Here is a 22,128-nt window from a genome sequence, read left to right on the forward strand (position 1 = left end):
CCGCAACACATGTTTTTCTTTGAGAAAAGAAAAAAAAATTGTTTGATGTTATTTTAAAGGCAAAAACTTATAAGAAAAATATCACTAGTTTTCAGCTATGGAGGCATAAATTTCTTCACGCGAACGTGTGGTTTTTACGTCCTTTTGTTCATCCGTAGTTCAAAACAAGGAGAAACACTCCGTCGTTTAAAATTTCTTTTATTTAAAAATAAATGGAATTTAAAATATAAATGTGGATAAATTCTTTATAATGAAAAATGAATTTACACATTGAATTGTTTTTTTTATAGGTAAGTGATTTTTTGGAATTCATATCGATTTTTTATCCTCGAAACAATTAGAATTTCGTTGATTTTCTTCAAATATTTTAAAAAGAAAACCGATTTAAAAAAAACAAATATTACATAATTTGCTATTAGACCTGTTATTTTTTAATTTGGTCTTTGCTCCTTTAATTGAAAAAAATAGGGGTTGAATAACATTTTTCAAGTAGTTATAAGCTTGTAAAGATAAGAGGTCGAATTATTTAATTTTTTTCACGCATTCTTAAGATCGGTTTGTGACACTGCTACAGAAGCACCTGTTAAGCAACACAGATTCTATAATTGAATCCCCTCCCCTCCAAAAAAAAAAAAGAACGAAAAACTTAAAAATGTTTGGTGCTTATATTTTCGCCAACCGCATTAAAAACGACATAAGAAAAAAAAGTTCACCCCCAAAAGTACTATAATGCATTTTTAAAAATTTTGTTTGTTTTTCTTCAAATTTTATATCATCCGCCAATGATAAAAAAAAAAAAAATTGAAAATTCTTTTCTGAAAAAAAAATGTCTTTCTGACCCTCCCCCAAACTTGGAGTGCTTTTCTTCTTTTTCATATAATTTTAAATGCCTCATAAAAGATTTGTACGCCATGTGAAAAGGCAGTTTGGTACATGAAGGTAAATTCAACAGTCATCGTTTATGTTACCGCGCGCTTGCGCATAGCGTAAACAGAAACTGTAAAATGGCGGAAAATAGTCCCTGAGTTCAGGGGTTAATACCATGCAAACGGTAAATTTGTGACGGGTTTGATTATCAGATTCGTTGTTAGCGACCTCGCTACCCCTAAAATACACAAATTAGAGTGGTCGATGTTCTGTTGTAGCGATTGCCACTATTTTCTTTAAGTCACAAGTGTCACGCTCATTAGGGACTGCCAAACGATTGTGAAGATTGGACGGCATGTTTCCGTGGCGTCAGATTTGTGTTAACTATACGAACTATGGAAAAGCAGAAGCGACTTAATGATTTTTAAAACCTTTGTTTATCTTCTTCAAACTGCAATTAATAATTAATCTTTGTTATAATTTTGTTGGTTTTTAAGATTTACACAGTTTTATGATTAATAATATTAAAAACATTTGTATATTAAGCATGAAATACGGTTTTACTGAATGTTCATTTTGTTACCTACGATGTTCCATATTTTATTCGGTAAAACTGTAAACAAAATATGCGGGGGTACAAAATGTTTAATATTGTGCAATAATATTTTCAAGGTAAAATCCATTGAAAGCGGTCGGTCGGTGGTTCTATGAGAAAATAAAGCTGTGTACGCATTATAAATGTTTCTTTTCTGTGTCTTATGTTATACATTAGTACATTAGGGGTCATTTCGAGTTAAAAATTTATTTACTGCACTCATCTGGACTAGAGAAAATCATGATTTAAATGTGTATGTCTCGTCTAAATAACTAACGATTAATATCTAATATGGCCGACAAGACGGGTGATCAAAAAATCAGATCGAGCGTACCGCGTACCGGAAAACGAAATGAGACTAACGAAATGAGACCTCATTTGATCTCATTTCGGTTTCCGGTACGCTCGATCTGACTTTTTGATCACCCGTCTTGTCGGCCATATCAGAGAATAATCGTTAGTTATTTAGACGAGACATACACATTTAAATCATGATTTTCTTTAGTCCAGCCAGATCAGTGCAGTAAATAAACTTTTAACTCGAAATGACGCTAAAAAATATGTATATTTTACGAAAACTGCATTTTATAGGTAATTTCTCTCTAAAATGGATAAGTATCGAAAATTTCACGAAAATCTGACCATTTGTTAATTTTTGCTAGATTGATTAAAAACGGGTATGTTTTCACGTTCGAAATGCTTACTACGTGGGAACGTTATTTTAAAGGACCAATTATGTAAACATGATTTTCGTCTCGCAATTTCATTATTTTCATACGATGGAAAAATTTCATGATTTTGCCCTTAATTTTTTTAAATGTTACAAAATTTATATTGATAATATTAATTTATAATAAAGATACATCGTTTTACATATAATGGGGGTAATTCTGTGGTGAAATTTGGAGGTGCCTATATCTATAAAAGTGAAAATATCTGTGTGTGTGTGTGTGTGTGTGTGTGTGTGTGTGTGTGTGTGTGTCTGTCTGTCTGTGTACACTTTCCTGCCAAATAACTCGATAAATTTCGGTCTACAGACTCGAGATTTGACATAAAGGGTATTGAGATTTGGGAAAATCTTGTTAATCGATTGTCGCCCAGAAATTTTGCTGTTAAGGAGTCAAAGTTTAATGATTTGATCATTAAAACTCTACCAAACTCTTCCGCCAATTGTTGGTCTAAACACTTGAAATTTTAGATATAGTTTACTTGGACATGGATCCAAACTTATACTTTGACTTGAGCCCAAAACAAAAAAAAATGTTAAGTTGTTTTACTTGGGGTCCAAGTTTTAAAAAATTGACATCTGCGGTCTCCACTAAATTACTCAGTCAATATTTTACCTAAACTTTTGAAATTTTAGATAAAGTGTATTCAGACATAGCGCAAGTGTTTTAATCGTTGTTTTTGCTGAAAAGTTTGCTTTAAAGGGTCAAAGTTCCGATGCTTTTACCTCTGCGGTCTTTCGCAAACTATTAAGACAATTTGGAGTCTAAAATTTGAAATTTTACATAAAGGGTATTCAGGCATGCAGCAAGCTTTTTAATCAGTTTTGGGCGAAAATTTGACGTGCAAGAAATTAAAGTTTACAGAGTTGACCATTGTAGACCCTACCAAACTCCTCGGCCAATTTTGAGTCTAAAGACTTGACATATTAGATGTGAGTTACTTGAACATGAGTCAAACATTTTAATTAAATTTGAGCCCAAAACAATAAATGTTAAGGAGTCAAAATTGTGGTCAAATTAAAAAAAAAAATGAAATCTGCGGTCTCTAGCAACGTTTCTCTATGGTAGATAAGGAAGTCTATTATATAAACTGGCATTACCGTAATTATTCACACTTTTAAATATATACATAAAGTTATGAACAGTGCAGTATCCGAGCAAAGCTGGGCGGAACTGCTAGTAATATATATATATATATATATATATATATATATATATATATATATATATATATAGTCATCAACATAAGTACTGTTTCGCTGTACCACAGCTCATCAGTATGGCTAGACAGGCAACTACCTCAAGCCAGGACCGCCTGTACGACAGTCAAGGCTTCTAACCATTACGCTACTTGGCGGCTTTTGTGCGAGTAGTGAATTAACGATATTTTGACATTGTCCGAAATACTTGAGCTCGATTTGTTTACACAAAGTGTGTATGTGTGTGTGTGTGTGTGTGTGTGTGTGTGTGTGTGTGTGTGTGTGTGTGTGTGTGTGTGTGTTTCGTCAAAACTAAAGAAATATGTACCAAAGCTATACTTGTTATGTTATGTGACTGTAATTATTCCGTTTACTTAGTTCTTCTAATCTGTGTATTTCAGATCTTCATCATTGTGATGTCATCCTGAAATAATATCAAAATAATGTATACTTATCGATGATGAAGATTGACTCGGTCTGATCCTAAGCGCAGAACCATCCTCTAAGCTCCTTCGCATCCACCAGTATAACAATCACACAAAAATCACTCTTGAGGATTTTGAACAACTAGGCTTTAGCCCAACTCTCTTTTCTCAGCTTAAAACCGCTGTTGTTGCTGCCATAAATGATATTGGTTGTCAAAGTTTCCTGGCCAATATCAAGGTGATCCATCGATTGCGACTGAGAAAGCATGACGTCATTTCTGTCATTATGCGGATGCACGTCACCAACAACAAAGGTAACAACATCCTTGGTGCAATTGTTCTCTGACTGGAGGAGTATCTACGTTTTCTATACAGTGCGATTACATTCAACACATGCGAGCACCAACATTCCCCTCTAACACTACTGGCCAACCAATGGCGTGATCGAACCACGAGTTATATTAATGTCCTAGAAACGGTACCATACTGTGACAATGGACCAGTCAATAGTATCTCTCGGTTACACGCCTTTTTTCTGAGAGAAGAGTAAAACTATATCTGGGATGTTGGGCGTGGCTGGCTCCTTCACTCTCTCACGATGATGTTTTCATTCTGGTTGAACTCTAGCTGGAATTCCTTTCAATTCAAGAAACACCGTTTCGACATTTAAGGCAGACATAACACGACATGCAACACAATTGTGACACATGAGGAATCTTAACTATTTTATTTCACAGTTATATTACAATGTTTTATTAAAGAATCGACAATTATTAAATTAAACCTTTAACTTATGACCTGTACTTTGGGGCAATTGTGTCAAATCCGGGGGTAATTGTGCCAACTAAAAAAAGTGCTCTTTATATGCGTGCTTACCAAAAGGGCACTTTTAGCTAGTAACCTCGGACTTGGTGCAATTACCCCAAAGTAAGGTACTAAACTAGAACGCTGTTTTACAGAGAGACAAAAATATGCTTCTTACCCCATGGCTGTCAGAATGAAAAGAGGTTGAGAGGAACCAAATACATTGTTATTCACTTTTCCCTCTGTATCACTCCGCACGAGACCAATCACCTCCCGGCCATGCTTAGGGGGATGGCTAGGACGGCCAGTGGTACTAGCAAAGAAAGAGTATCACACGCCTCCTCATGTAGTGCCAAACCATGAAGCAAATATTGACCTTGATGCTACACCATGGCCCACCACACACCTGTTCCCATCTAACCACACTTGCAAGACGATGTAAAGGCAAGTCTAGATCAAGACATAACACTACAAGTCATGGAACCAGTGATCCGGTAATGTGGTGCCATAGAATGGTCATCTGTGCAAAAAAGAATGGAAAACCTCGTCGTACTGTTGACTTCCAATCTCTCAACGCTAATGCGGTAAGAAAGATTCACCACACATAATTATCATTCTACCAAGCAAGGTATGTACCCCATGGTAAAGAAAAAGACGTTGTTCCATGTCTTGAATAGTTACCACAGTGTGCCAATCCACAACGAAGATAAACACCTCACAACTTTCATTACCTTTTTGAAGAGTCACACCCACGTCTGGTTACCACGCTACTTCAACAACCAAACAACCACATATTATTCTACCTAATGATAAACAGCACGCGTCTGTTGCCACCATGCCAACACCAGTGAATGATGCACATACCGTGTGAGACGAACAAGACTCAGAGAAGTGATCGCACATAGCAGTGACGTCACAACCTATGATCCCGTCAACTTTGAACACCACAAACAACAGCAGGCAGAAGCTCAATTGTGACACCAAGGCGCTCGAATCGAAATAAATTAAACCGCTATGGCTGAAAGACTATGTTCAAACAGTTGGGTCATATTAATTTCCGGATAGAGGGCAGTTCACACAGTAAAGTTATGTCATTCAATTTACTTAGTTCTACCAATCTATGTATTTCAGATCTTCATAATTTCTTATGTCATCCTGAAAATGGTGTATAATTATTTAAATATGAGATGCTTTCGTCTGTGTGTCGTTGTGCCTTTCTATTCGTTGTTGAAGAATCTGTTCTGATAGAAAATATCTTGTTTTCAAATTTTCCAGTTTAACAAATGTCGATGAAATTCTATACGCGGGAGAGGTTCAAACTCAACTCCTGATTTTCCGTGCGACAGGCATGTACTTTAATACTCAGCAAAATTATCAAATCGAGCAAGGATTTAAAGCTTCTTTCAAACAATTTTATTTCAAACTACTGTTCTTATAATATGAATGTACACACGCGTATTTGCTTGATTTACGGACTGTTTTTTTCCTCAAAAGTAGCCACATAGATTTGCTAAAAAAATAATGGAGGTCACAGTGTCAATCTCCTTAGTTGACCAAACTCCAGCCCCGACCATCTCTCTTACTACACCTGAATCGATGAAGACAACACGGACGTCAACGAGATGCTTAAAATAAAGCTGAATCTAATCATAATGAAAATCGGATGATGCAAGGTGATGCAGAGCAAGTGCACGGCAGATGATTTCATAGATGTCTGCGCTTCTGATCTCAAACAATGTGTTTTGTGCATCGATGTGATATTTTGCAGGGATATTTGCTGATTTGGCCCAACTTCTTGGTTTTTATAGTTTACATATATTTCATGAAAGCTGAAGCATAATAAACTCCTGTAAATGTGGATAGTGGTTTAACACACGTAGAGTGAATATTACTTCGGTACAGTATGGTAATCGACGCGTTTTTGCTTCTGGGAAGTTGTCAGCAACCTAGAAATCCATCAGCTAATCACCACAGACCTTGCACTAATCCTGACCTTTTAGGTGACTTGGCGAATAGTCAAGCATGGATCTTCAAAAGAAAAGTAGCCTCAACATGGCTGAGAGTTTCCTCATCAATGACAGATGGAGGACAACCAAGTCTAGCTGCTGCTGCTGCTGCTGCTACAGATTTCATGACATATTGGAATTCACAATATCAACGTTTTAAGATGACAGATGGAGGACAACCAATAGGGGAAAGAAGGGAAGATTTTATTCCTTTCTCCCAAGCTAAAACAATACTTGAAACTCTAAATTCTAATGAAACTTTACTGTATTCTGTAAGTTAATAACCCCGACCCTTGAAAGCTAACAATCTTCCCCCCCCTCATCAATGAGTTATTTTTTATATAAGAACAACACAGAGTTATTTATTTAGATAAGAACAACACAGAGTTATTTATTCAGATAAGAACAACACAGAGTTATTTATTCAGATAAGAACAACACAGAGTTATTTATTCAGATAATAACAACACAGAGTTATTTATTCAGATAAGAACAACACAGAGTTATTTTTTAGAGAAGAACAACACAGTTACTTTTTTAGAAAAGAACAACACAGTTATTTTTTTAGAAAAGAACAACACAGTTATTTTTTTAGAAAAGAACAACACAGTTATTTTTTTAGAAAAGAACAACACAGAGTTATTTTTTTAGAAAAGAACAACACAGAGTTATTTTTTTAGATAACAACACAGAGTTATTTTTTTTTAGATGAGAACAACACAGAGTTATTTTTTTATATAAGAACACAGAGGTTTTTTAGATAAGAACAACACAGTTATTTTTTTTAGATATGAACAACACTGAGTTATTATTTTTAGATAAGAACAACACGGAGTTATATATTTCGTGCATCGGTTTATGTATCTCTGGAGACAGTTTTTGTAGAATATGCGGAAATTAGAAAAAAACAAGATATATCATTTGGAAAACGCTTTTCTTTTCTGTGCTTCTGATCTCACACATTTTGTGTTGTGGATCGGAATGATATTTTTCACGGGGAATATTTGCTGATCAGTCCCCACCTCTTTATTTTGAAAAAATTAATTTCCTGAAAATTGAAGCATAATAAGCTTTTTTTTAAGTGTGGAAGCCGGTTTAAAATATCTAGAGTGAATCTTGCTTCGGTACAGTATGGTACTTAATGCGTTTTTGCTTCTGGAAAGTTGTCAGAAACCTAGGAATCCATTACATAGTTTCAACAGATCCTGCAATCATGACATTTTAGTGATTTGGCGAAGTCAAGCATGGATCTTCAAAAAAGGTAGTTTACCCATAGTTGAGAGTTGCCTCATCAATGACAGATGGAGGACAACCAAGTCTAGGTGCTGCTGCTACAGATTTCATGACATATTGGATTTCACAATGACAACGTTTTACAAGATTAATATGATGTGACATTGTTTCTTGTAATTTCATCATAAGTTTACTGTGGTGATTTCAAATAAAAGAACAGATCACTGCATCACACTTGATAGGATCCATTTCACACTTAACTAATTTAAAACATTGCAAATCAGGAACAATAATTAGTTCAGAGTTGTAATTTGCCACATGACCAATAGATATAAATCATTGCATATGCAACATTTCTATTAGATCAGACAAACGAAAGTGGGTCAAGGTCATTACTTATTGAAGATTTCTTGTATTTAAAAAATCATTCACAATAAACATATATATGAAAACAACAATGATAAAAGTCTAAAACCTTAAGTAGATATTTAGACATGAATACTTGATATAAAATAATTTTATTGGGATGTATTAAATTTTTTAAATACAAAACTCTGTTAAAACGTTTTATTGAGATGTGTTACAGTTTAAAATATATTTTCAAACTGTTAAAACATTTTATTGATGTGCACTAAATTAAAAAAAAAACTAAAAAACTGTTCAAATGTTTTATTGATATGTATTAAATCATAATTTTTTAAAATTTGATAAAACGTTTTATTGAGATGTATTAATTAAAAAAATAAAAGAGCTGTTAAAACTTTTTATGTATTAGATGTGTTAAATAAAAAATACTGTTAAAATGTTTTATTAAGATGTATTATATTCAAAAGAAACAAAAACATGAAGTTAAAACGTGAACTCGGCATAAAGGCTGTATGTTTTTTGGGTGGTTTTAAAGATTTACACGGGAATAAAAACTTTGTATTTAAAAGTAAATTATTAACATAATCAAAGTATCACATTATTTTATATCGTTTTTGCATGAGAAAGTAACACAAATTTTTAACACAATAATACCAACACACACATATAACAAAAATACCAACACACACATATAAAAAGAATACCAAAATATGGTTTTTAATTTTTTTCAAAATTTTATCATTTGTGAAAGGAATATACTACCAGATTCCAGACATTCACAAAATCTCAAAAGAGTACAATTGTTCGCATGTTTGTCTAAAGCTGATTTCATAAAAACAGAAGAGCTACATTATAAAAAATATTTTCAGTTTTTCTTATTTTACTTTGAAGGGAAAATCAAAACTGACTTGGCTTGCATGTGTACGTGCTTCAAAGGGTCGAATGTGTAACAAAAATATAGAAAGAAGCTTAAAATGGTTACATCCAATTGATTTTAATAGTAACGGTCATGACCATGATGCAAAATATCGTTATGTCTATGAAAAAGAAAAAGGCGAATAAAAAAAGATGTGTACAGAATAGAGGACGAGTAAAAAGAAAATGTGTAAGTAAACTTGAAATGTGTTGAGTTTTTGACTTGGACGTTTTGACAACAGAATTTCGAGTTGTAAAGTTAATAGGTTTGACAAAAGGGTGTCTCGTGGATTTGAAAGTTTTGAAAACAAAGTGTAAAGTTTTGGAGTTGCAAGTTTTGATAACAGAATGTTAAATGTTTGAATTGGAAGTTTTAAAAATGTCAAATTAACCTGATAAGTCGAAGTACTCCGAAATCAAAGGGCTTCCTACCTGTGGCTCACACTTGAACTCTATATGAGATACATAGATATTTGTATGTTCTATTAAAGTTCTTTGGTATTCAGTATTTTTGCATATGACACAATAAATGTTCTAGGCAAATGTTACTTGCACTTGGTTCACAGGTATATTGGCCATGTATTAAAAAAATTATTTTGTCTGATTTAAGTTCCTCAAGTTAAATTTTATAGTTAGAAGGTTTGACAACAGAGTGTCAAGTTTGGATTTTGCAGTTTGGCAACAGAGTGCACATTAAACAGCAAATGTTACGTCTATGCAATCAATCACATACTTCACATGAATGAAATTTGTTTTTTATTCAATTATTTTATTTAAGGGGTGATGGCGCATCCATACTTCATCTCATACATTTCAACCAACAAATAATCTAAAATTTTTGTCTATTTTTGAAGAATTGCTAGAATCTCTCTTGCACTTTGTTCACTAGGTATATTTGCAAAGTAGGGTTTAAAATAGCTTTGTCTGATTTAAGTTCCCACTATAATAATAGATTACAGATTTTCTAAAGATTACAGTTTCTTTTCTATGTCGTACATCAAACCCTGGTATTTCGTTATATGTCCAACCGTTGTTCCCAGGACTTGCTGCAACATTTAATATTCAACATTTTACAGATGATGTGGATCTGGTATTTCGTTATATTTTTGTCACTGTTTATCCAAATATTAACTTCTAAATTTGATTCTTCTTCCTTCTTGTTTCATTTTATTATGTCAGCTTCAATTGCTCCGTTTTCTAAGTAAATGTACCTGTAGCAATCGTAAAGTCATAGTCGATGGTGTATATGTCCAACTGTTGTTCCCAGGACTTGCTGCAGCATTCAATATTCAACATTTTACAGATAATGTGGATATATTTACACAATCCATTGTATTTCATTGTATAGTAGCCATCCTTTAGCAAATGTCAAATGGCTAAAACTAACTTTGTTGCACAAACTAAACTTGTCATGCTGAGATCATCTTATTAGAAGCATTGGGAATAAAACTTTGATCGTGAACAGTCATTATAATTTTCCTGATAATAGCGCTGCTTTCCTCTTTTAAGCCAGTCTATAAAAACTTCTATGTTTATAACTTCCTGGGTGAATAAATCCAGAAAATATTTGTCATGCTATTGTTTGGCTCTTTTGTCCAATTTTCTGTAATGAAACTTCTGGAGTATTTTTAAAGACTCGTTTTTGGTGATTTCCGTAGCAGCCTTGTTTTTTTATTCTTTCATATTTGCAAAACGGTCTTGTGCAAAATAGTTGTTTGACTATGTGATAGAGGTTGTACTACTGGCTCTTGCTTCGTGATGCTGGTATACAATGAGGTATGGATTTCATAAGATCAGATATTGATGCAATAAATATGACTTCTGTCCAAAGGATCCACGTACTTCACAAGTATGTGGTTGGTCTCTTTTCTTTGGATTTTCTTATCACTGTTTTTCCTGGGGATGGGGCATCCTATGGGATGCAAAACATTTTCTCATTAGTTTAATTACTCCAACCAGGAAATCTTTGGAAGATTCTACACGTCCCTTTTAGTTCTAGTATCTGTATTTTTTGGCACTTGGTTCACCAGATATATGCGCCAGATAGTTTTTGAAATTATTTTTCATTAGCCATGTTGACTAGTATGATTGATAAATTCTAAAGATTCCAGTTTCTTTTCATGTCCTACACACATCCTTGGTATTTTGTTATTTTCCCTCTATGCTCTGTTAAGTCCAGCTTAATTAAAGATACTTTCTTCCAGTCGAGGTGTTACTTTCTCCCTCTTGTCCCATATAACAATGTCAGTCTCCCGTATGTGTTTTGATATGACGTAACAAATTTGACTTCTCTGCAAAAGAAGAACCACATACTTCACAAGAATGTGGTTTCTCTCCCGTATGTGTTTTCATATGACTCAAAAAACTTGACTTCCACACAAAAGAAGAACCACATACGTCACAAGAATGTGGTTTCTCTCCTGTATGTTTTTTCATATGACTCAACAAAGCTGAATTCTGTACAAAAGAGGAGCCACATACTTCACAAGAATATGGTTTCTCTCCTGTATGTTTTCTCATATGAGACAATAAATTTGACTTCACTGCAAAAGAGGAACCGCATACTTCACAAGAATGTGGTTTCTCTCCTGTATGTGTTTTTATATGATTCAACAAATGTGACTTCTGTGCAAAAGAAGAACAACATACTTCACAAGAATGTGGTTTCTCTCCTGTATGTGTTCTCATATGAGACAATAAATTTGACTTCTCTGCAAAAGAGGAACCGCATACTTCACAAGAATGTGGTTTCTCTCCTGTATGTGTTTTTATATGATTCAACAAATGTGACTTCTGTGCAAAAGAAGAACAACATACTTCACAAGAATGTGGTTTCTCTCCTGTATGTGTTCTCATATGAATCAATAAATTCGACTTCCGTGCAAAAGAAGAACCACATACTTCACAAGAATGTGGTTTCTCTCCTGTATGTGTTTTCATATGATATAACAAGTGTGACTTCTGTGCAAAAGAAGAAAAACATACTTCACAAGAATGTGGTTTCTCTCCCGTATGTGTTCTCATATGAATCAAGAAACTTGACCTCCATGCAAAAGAAGAACCACATACTTCACAAGAATGAGGTTTCTTTCCCGTATGTGTTTTCATATGACTCAACAAAGTTGACTTCTGTGCGAAAGAAAACCCACATACGTCACAAGAATGTGGTTTCTCTCCTGTATGTGTTTTCATATGCCTAAACAAATGTGACTTCCGTGAAAATGAATAACCACATAATTCACAAGAATGAGGTTTGTCTCCCATGATTGTTCGCATCTAATTCCACAAAAAACATATGCAATGGACAATATGATGAGATATGCCAGCAAATTTCGACTTTAGAAATTTTATCCGAAGAAATTATATTATTATAAACTTATTTAAGTCACCAATGATGTAAGGTCCTTCTTCATTTATGTATTCCTTTTCAGTGTTGCAAATTCTGAAAATATAAAATAAATTAAAAAAAATATCGTTAATTTAGTTAAATTGAAGTTATTATGTTAATTTTTATGAATATAAATTTATTATTAATTGAATTCAAAATAAAATGACTATAGTTTTAATAAATACTCGTTTGTTAACAAAATTATTTCTTCTACTTTCAAATATTTAACTAAAATTTTTTACATACATTCATTGTAGAGATGAGGATTGACAGCTGGTAGGAAATGCACTGAACGATGGGGTCAGGTTATCAGAATTGGTATTGTCACTGATTAAAGATCAACTTTTTTACATGTGCAGTTGAGTTGTATTGTAATCTTGTTCTTTGGTCAGTAGCTATTGTTATAATGGAGCAGGTATTTTTACATTTTTGCAGGGACTGAAATCAGAATTGAAAAAGGCAGTAGGGTCAGTAATAAGACCAATAATAAAAAAAACGTAGAACAAAATGTGGCGTCAAAAGATGATGTAGAATCTTTTACTTTTCCCGTCAAGCAGTGTTATACAGAGCTTTTGCAAGAAGCCTATCCAAGAAAACGGGGTTGCACTGTTTATGCGATGTTCGTCAAATGAAACAAAGGAAAAACCAATGCACATAGTCGGTAACATTGTTTTATCATTTGGATTATTTAGACTATTGTTCTCATCTTAATTGTTATTTTTACAATGTTTGCACAATAAATAACACTCAAGATGAGAACAGTAGTCTTAATAATGTAAATAATACAAAGCATTTCTCATTTAAAAAATCTAGAACTGTAATATTGTAATTTGTTTAAGAATCATGATTATTTTTTAATTCAGTCAAAACTATTTGTAAGGTTTGTTGTTTTGGTCAATGTCTGGAACCTTTCCAAACCTCCCCAAAACCCTTTAGAATGACGACTTTTGTAACTTTCAGTAGTAAGATCGATAAGAGAAAAATATTGTCGTTGCTATAATAATAATAATGATAATAATAATAATCAGATCAATAATAGGAAAACATAGAAGGAAATGTGGCTCCAGGAAAGTGGATGATGTAGAGCAGTATTTAAGGGTGACCATACCAGTTGAAATAGAAAAATGTCAGTGATGCTGGCATCAGATAATCTTTTACTTTTTCCGTCAAGCAGTGTTATTTTTACAATGTTTGCACTCAAGATGAGAACAGTAGTCTTAATAATCTAAATAATACAAAGAATCATTCCTCATCTAAAAAATTCAGAATCGTAATATTGTAATTTGTTTAAGAATCATGATTATTTTTATAATTAAGTAAAAGCTATTTGTAAGGTTTGTTGTTTTGGTCAATGTCTAAATCTTTCCAACCCCCCATAAACGTTTTACAATGACGACTTTTATAAGTTTTTTTAGGGTGCTGTAAACGAATATATACTTAAAAAATGGTGCAGAGAAATATTTTCCATATAAAAAAATACTTCTGCAAAAAGTGAGGGATCACATTGAAATATAAATTAAACGTAAATTGAGCACCCACTTTATTGCCACCTAGGGAAGGGTTATTTTTTGCTTTTTTTGGGGGGAGGCAAAAGTATGTTTTGTTTCTTTTCTGATTTCCTCTTTCCATAAAGACACAAGGATATTTAAGAACAAAAATAAAGAATAATCTGCTGCTTTTCGAACTGCCAACAACCATTCTAAAAAAGAACATGTAAGGGTTGTATGTTCATCCAGTCAAAAGTAGCTGAGCAGTTGCTTGGTTCCCACCAGTTTTGGCAAATAGCAAACAGAATCCCGAACAGAAGCGTGTGCTCTATCCCAACTATCATCAATGGACCTGAGGTAATCTCGACAGCATCAGACAAAGCCAAACTCTTTGCCAAGAACTTTGCAGCTATTTCTACCCTTTGCGACCAAGACCACCAAACCCCAATATTTCCTTCTGTATCAGAAAACACGCTATGTGATATACAAATATCTGTACGTGATGTTGCCAAGCTAATCTAAAACCTTGATTTCAGTAAAGCAACCGGCCCTGACGGTATTCCAATCATAGTACTCAAAAAACTTAACCCAGAACTAGCGCCCATACTTACAAGACTGTTTAAACGTTATCTTAAGGATAATTGCTTCCCAACATCCTGGAAAACCTCATCAGTATGCCCTGTATTTAAGAATTCAGGTGATCCTTCACCCCCCTCTCAGTACAGGCCAATAAGGCACATGTGCGTTATGAGTAAGTTGCTGGAACCTGTGTTAAATACAGAAGTAATCAACCATCTAAGCAAAAATAACCTTCTTAGTGACACACAATATGGTTTCCATTCTGCTAGATCTACATCAGATGTGCTTACAGTTATATCTCAGAGGATTAGCGAATTTCTTGACGGAGGCTACCTTTCTAGGGTAATTGCTCTTGACATATAAAAGGCCTTTGATGATATATGGAATAAAGGTTTACTTCACAAGATCTCCAGCTATGATATAGCTGGAAATGTATTCTCAATTATTAAGTCATTTCTCTCTGATAGGTTCATAAGGATAGTAGTTGATGGGCCGAAATCAGAAGCTCACAGCATTAATGCTGGAGTCCATCAGAGGTCCATCCTGGGTCAAACTCACTTCCTGATCTACATTAATGATCTTCCGAATCACATCCTTACATCATTCATAGACATTTATGCTGATGACACTACTATCTATGGTAGCACATAAAAGACCGTAAATGACTAAGCTTTCTCCGATTCTCTCCTCTGAGCTTGAGCACCTGGTACAATGGGGGAAAGGGGTGGCTAGTTACTTTTAATGCATCTAAAACCAAGCTTTTATCTTTACATCATCAACGCTCTGATCCATATCTGGCATCAATTGAAATGAATACCTCCCGTCTTAGGGAGGCCTCATGTTCTGACAAGCTTCTAGGCTTTATCTGAAATGAAACACATCAAATCTGTTGCCAAGGCTACTGGAAAAACGCTGGGATCCTTCTATCGATCTGGTAGATATCTACCTGCTGATGCAATTCTCTAGCTATATAAGAGCCAGATACTCCAAGGATGGAGTACTTGTGCCACATCTGGGTAGAAGCTGCTAGAAAGAACTTATCCTGCCTTGATAGCATTCAAAATAAACTTCGTAGCATCGAAGGAGATGTCCTTTTCTTTTCCCTGCAACCTCTTTCTCACAGAAGAGATGTTGCCAGTTTGTCTCTGCTTTATCGTTATTTTCATGGCAAGTGCTCGACTGAGCTTCAATCTATGGACCCCATCACCAAACTTTCACAAGAAACACTCGTCTAGCTGAAAACACTATCAACAATCCCCCCACTCTTTATCTGTTCCTAAACCTAAATTCCATGAACGAAGCTTCTTTCTTAGAACTACACGCCTGTTGAACTATATACTTAATTGGCCTCCACTGATAACAATTAATTACATACTTTAATATCCAGATACCTACTGGTTTGCAGCAAATTTAAATGTGATATTCGTTTTCAGCATACCCGAAAACCTATCGAAGTTGTAATGTTAAAGATGATTGTTAATGTGGAAAATAAATAACAATTTACCAAAACGGCTTTCAGACAGTCAAAGAAAACAAATTAAAAAAATTATCACCTTGTGGCCAGAAAGTGGGTGCTTATTTTACATTAAATTTATATTGAAAACTGATCCCAACTTTTTGAAAAAGTAATTTCCTTGTATCATGAAAAATCATTCTCTGCGTCACTCTTGAAGTATATATTCGTTTTTAGCACACCTGAAAAACTTTAAACTTGTGAAGCAGTTAATATCATTTAAAATTTATAAAATTATTTTGTCTTTGGTAGACAATAAAGAAGTTGTTTTTTACGTTTAAGTTTATTGAAAACAAGAAACTGTCTACAGTGAAAAATTTTCAACAATACATCAACATTTTCATTAGGATTATTCGCTTAGTAAATGTAGTTATCTCCCTTACATTTTTAACGTATTCTGCAAATGCGCAAAATTCGATACTAAATTCATGTAGTAATACTTACGTTTTTGTTTTATAATCTGCTTTCGATTAACTTTATCTGCTTTTATAAAGGAAACGATTTTTCAAATGTGATTGACTTTACAAGCTCAACTTAACATTCAAGATGACGAACGGAAGAACAAGTTCGCAGAAAACAAAATTAAAGAGGACAAAAAGTTATTGCGAAATAGAGCCGATCTATTTGGTGAATATCACGGATAAAATTAGTATTATTTTATTTAACATTTTAATATTTACATGAGAGAGAACAGATTACACGTTTCATCTTTATTAATTCTCTAATTCGTTGCACGTGCAATCTAATGGCGGAAACTGATAGCGTAACATAGTTTAGAAAGCCGTCTTATATATTTTTTTTAATTTCTCATTATGTCTTGATTGGGGTTTAAAGATTAAAGTCTAAAGTTAATCTCTATATTGAAAATCATACGTGAAAGAAGTTTATAATGAAAAATGTTTTCACATCGGCTTTAAAGATAATTAGTAACATAAAGTCTTAAGATATTGGATTAAAAAAAAGATAGTTTTATTAGCCTCTCCCACAAAAGTGAGAGTTTAGTAACAGATCTAGCTTTGCACAATAAAAACAAGAGACAACACGTAAGCATAAGTCCTACAGAAGCCAAAAAATGTAAGAAAATCCATTTCATTTTAGACCTAGCGGGGGTAGGGCTCTGTCTTTAACCAGTTATTAAATATTCTTAAAAATGAGATCTTAATTTGTCCATATATGATTATAGAGTCGTGATGTCAAAAGCAATAAAAAACGTATTTTGGTGTCATCAGCTAGAAGCGAAACCAAAAGCAAAACTGTAACACTCAAAGCTGGTGACGTTACCACTGTACAAATATAACACGCATATGAACTGATTAAAAATAAACTAAGATGAATGTACAAAATGTATAACGATTTTTTTTTAATTCTGACCCTATAGAACTCAGGAAAGTGGTGCCAATTTGTAAAAATTGACCGTGGAGTCATTAACTTCTATGTGTGTGACTCTGTGTTCACCCATTCATAATCGGGATCTATCAATTTTTAGGGTTAGGGTTAGAGTTAGGGAATTTCTTGAAGTCAAAATAGTAGAGTATCACTAATTCATAAATCAAAATCATTGTATTAAAATGGAAATATTGTGTTAGAAATATTAATTCAAATCGTTCCAATGTAAATGTTTTCTTGTAACGAGTGTTCATTATGCAGGCTTAGTTAAATGAGGATCCCATGAGAATAGCATGAAGTTTAAGATTACTGAGTTTTATGAACAGAGTACGACACGTGGTTAAAATGAATGTTAATATTTTCTGAGAGAAAAACGGTCATTAAACCATGTAAACAAATTTTCGTGATAATTTTTTCATTAAAACCACATTAAATATTTTTAAATATATTTTGTGAAAATATTTAATGAATACTGCTTATTCCTGAAATATTAAAAGTATTTTTAATTGTTAACATCTACAATGTTTTATTTTTATATAAAAAAAGCAAACAGGTATTCATGAGTTTTTTTTTAATTTAAAAAGACAATAATTTGCGATTTTAGTCATCATATCGGTGTCACTGGACACATAAATCCATAAAAATAAAATGGAGTTTTTAAAGAAAAGGAAATAATACAATCCACTCAATAATTGATATTTAAAAGTGTATTATCCATTTTCATATTAAGTTAAATGAAATGATAATTAGTAAAATAAAGTCTTAAGATATTGAATTAAAAAAAAAAGATTGTTTTATTAGCCTCTCCCCCAAAAGTGAGAGTTTAGTAACAGATCTAGCTTTGCACAATAGAAACAAGAGACAACGCATCACGCATAAGTCCTACAGGAGCAAAAAATGTAAGAAAACCCATTTTATTTTAGACCTAGCGGGGGGCGGGGCGCTTGTCTTTCACCAGTCACTAACTTCTATGTGTGTGACTCTGTGTTCACGCATTCATAATCGGGATCTATCAATTTTTAGGGTTAGGGTTAGGGTTAGGGAATTTCTTGAAGTCAGCGAAATCACTATATTAGGATAAAATGACATTTATTTACGTGTTAGGAATGTTAATTCAAATCGTTCCAACATAAATGTTTCCTTGTAACGAGTGTTCATTATGCAGGCTTAGTTAAATGAGGATCTCATGAGAATAGCATGGAGTTAAGATTACTGATTTTTATGAAAAGAGTGTCACACGTGACTTGAAATGAATGTGAATATTTTCTGAGAGAAAAAGGGTCATTAAACCATTTAAGCAAAAGTTTGTGATAATTTTTATCATTAAAATCACATTAAATATTTTTTAATATTTTTTATGAAAATATTGAATGAATACTGCTTATCGTAATGTTCCTGAAATATTAAAAGTATTTTTAATTATTAACATCTACAATGTTTTATTTTTATATTAAAAAAAAGCAAACAATAATTTGCGATTTTAGTCATCATATCGGTGTCAATGGACACATGTATCCATAAAAATAAAACTGAGTTTTTAAAGAAAAGGAAATAATAAAATACGTTCAATAATTGATATTTTAAAGTTTATTATCCATTTTCATATTAAGTTAAATGAAATGACAAAATAAATAAATAAATAAATAAATAAATAAACCACGATAAAATATTAAGTTTAAAATACAAATAACGATTTACTAAACGACGTTTTATTTACTGGATATTTTTCCGGCATTCACCGGAAGTTATTATCTTCCCTAGTAAGTACGATTTGTTTATATTTTTATCCTTTTAATTAACGTAAATTGAAAAAAAAAACTGAAAGAAACAACAAAAAAACAAAAACAAAACAAAAAAAACTTTGTTGAAAACACAAAGAGAAAAGATAAAAAGCGAAAAGTTATAAAGGCTGAATGGGTAGTCGTATGCGTAAGGAAATAACACAACTAAAAGTAAGGGGTTGGACATGTGGGTAAAGGGGAGGATTTGCCGTATAGTTGTACAAATAGCTTCCAACCCTGTTATATAAAAAAAAAAATGTGGATGTATATATAGTAAACAGAAGTTTGTTTATATTTCCGTGATTATTGAAAATGTAATCCTGTGATTAAAATTTAATTAAAAATTAACCATGTTGTTATAAATAATAAAAAGAGAGAAATAATGCAAGATGAGGTTTTAAAATTATTAAATGTGTTTTATTTTATAATTTAAAAATAAAAACAAAATGTTAGTTTTGTTCTCGAAAAGAAATAATGAAAGATGAAGTTAAATACTGAATTCTTGTGGAGACGCATCCAAGAACAATATAAAATGTAAAATCAAACCAAATCCTGTTTGTATTGTTCATTGTTTTAAATTTTAAATTACAAAATAAAAATTTTAAATTATAAAATAAAAATGTTAAATTATAAAATAAAACACATTTAATCATTTTAAAACTTAATTTTTCATTTCTTTTTTGTGTTAACCAACCTATTATTTGTATTGCTTAATGTTTTAAATTTTTAATTATACAATAAAATTTTAAATTATAAAATAAAACACATTTAACCATTTTAAAACTTTATTTTCATTTCTTTTTTTGTGTTAACCAACGTATTATTTGTATTGCTTAATGTTTTAAATTTTTAATTATACAATAAAAATTTTAAATTATAAAATAAAACACATTTAATCATTTTATTTGTTGAACAATATGGTTAAAATTATATGTAAACAAATTTCTTGATATAGACTGGTGACGACCCAAAGTGTCCCCTTTTTTAATAACGGGGTTGGAGACTATTTGTACAACTAAACGGCAAATCTGCCGGTAAAGGATATAAACAAAGTTCGTAGTTAAGATGAAATAATATATTTAAAAAAAAAAAAAAAAGAAAACGTTAAAAATATTAAAAAGTGTCTTTAAGAAGGAGATATATAATGCTTCTTACCGGAGATGGTTTAAAACGGCGAAGGAAGGACAATAGAAGATAAAAGACAGCGACATGTGAATCAAGAAAGGCTGCTGACAACAATTACGGAACAAAACACCGGTCAACCTGCCGGTGTTGATTCTATTAGAAAAATGTCCGGACAAGGGAGATAACTGTTGAAGGGACATAATGCATGGAAAATAGACAACTATCTGAAAAATAAAACAACATTTATAATTATTGTGATGTGTTTGTATTTAAAAAAAATATGTTTTATTAATTGAAAAGGCGGCTTAAGAGTTAATATTGGAAATTAACTCTGCTGTTTTGTTAAGTAAACTACTTTTAATTCATTCGATTTCGAAATTTATTTTCACTTCAAAATTTCGTGTATTTATATATATATATATATATATATATATATATGTGTGTGTATATATATATATATATATATATATATATATATATATATATATATATATATATATATATATATATATATATATAGGCACCGCCAAAAATGGCCGCAAAATCAAGTTGTTGTTGTTTTTTAAAACTAAATTACATTTATTAAAATCCATTATTTCTGAGTAACTTTTTTTTTTCCAGAAAGATAAAACCCTGAATTTTATCATATAGAAAACAGAATAATGTAAAACTTTTTCTACTATTTTTAATTCAATTTTAAATGTTAAATTTTCCCAAAAAGTTAACAATTGTTATTTTTTGTCTTGCACAAAAAACGTACTTAAATATTAAAAAAAAAAGGGGTTTTGAAATAATTTATTTATTCATTTATTGTCTAACTAAGATTTAGGATGATTTTCTAAGAGAATATGCAAAAATATTATAATATAAGTACCTGAATTTCAAATAATTCCACTTATTCATATATGTAACCAGATATTTCGCGTCGCCGAAGAGTTCAGATCGACTCTGTTTACGTTTTCTTTCGATGAGACGAAAACTATGGAAGACTAAACAGGCAAAAAAAACTTATTTTTCAGTGACGAAAATTTCAATGTATTATTAAGCTGAGGCTGGCCAGTACCAGATGGGTGACCATTTGTATGAGTTTGGTTTTTAATGTGTAAGCGGGATAATTAAACACAATCGAAGTTCTGATATTCAGACGTCAAAATAAGGTATGCAAACAATTTTTTTTTTTTTTTTTTTTTTATCTATAGTTCTGTCCCTTACAACAACACAATATGTTTTGTTCAGTTTCAGATGATTATTTTAAGCATATTTGTTCCCACTTCAAAACAAGGGGGGGTTTTGTAAGGAAAAAAATATATATATATAAATATCGTTTATGAAAAATAAGTACACTGTTATAAAGTTCATTCTTCTCCTAATAATCGCTGAAAATTTCGTATTGATCGGATAATTACCTGATTTTTGGTAGATTTTTAAAAAGACGGTCCGTCAAAAAGTACTGACCTGCCCCCCCAGTTTTGGCGGTGCCTATATATATATATATATATATATATATATATATATATATATATATATATATATATATATATATATATATACATGCACGTCCTCTACCCTATCCCATCCTTAGGTGTATCAGAATTTTGGGGGAATTTTTGACACCCCTAACACGAAACTGTGAATAAAATATAAAAAACTCGTCATTTCTCTTTTTAAAGTGGGTTGTTCATTTTCTATATGGAATATACTTCCAAAATAAACTATTAAAGTCGTTTAAAA

At 32.2% G+C, this 22,128-nt stretch overlaps 1 protein-coding gene and 1 long non-coding RNA gene across 2 annotated transcripts in view; both read right to left on the minus strand.

Annotated features, from left to right (window-relative positions):
• The window catches only part of LOC145271192 (uncharacterized), a 144,883-nt gene that overhangs the window by 49,124 nt on the left and 73,631 nt on the right, over window positions 1-22,128 (minus strand). The gene's annotated exons all lie outside the window — the stretch shown is intronic.
• On the minus strand, window positions 9,304-20,615 carry LOC145270495 (uncharacterized). The gene is made up of 2 exons (XR_013865399.1): window positions 20,428-20,615; window positions 9,304-12,580 (listed from the first exon to the last, which is right to left on the minus strand). It is a non-coding gene; the product is annotated as an uncharacterized LOC145270495 (long non-coding RNA).

The sequence above is a fragment of the Euprymna scolopes genome, chromosome 46 (genome assembly GCF_053919585.1).
Source record: "Euprymna scolopes isolate OS-2025 chromosome 46, ASM5391958v1, whole genome shotgun sequence".
NCBI classification, from domain to species: Eukaryota; Metazoa; Mollusca; class Cephalopoda; order Sepiida; family Sepiolidae; genus Euprymna; species Euprymna scolopes.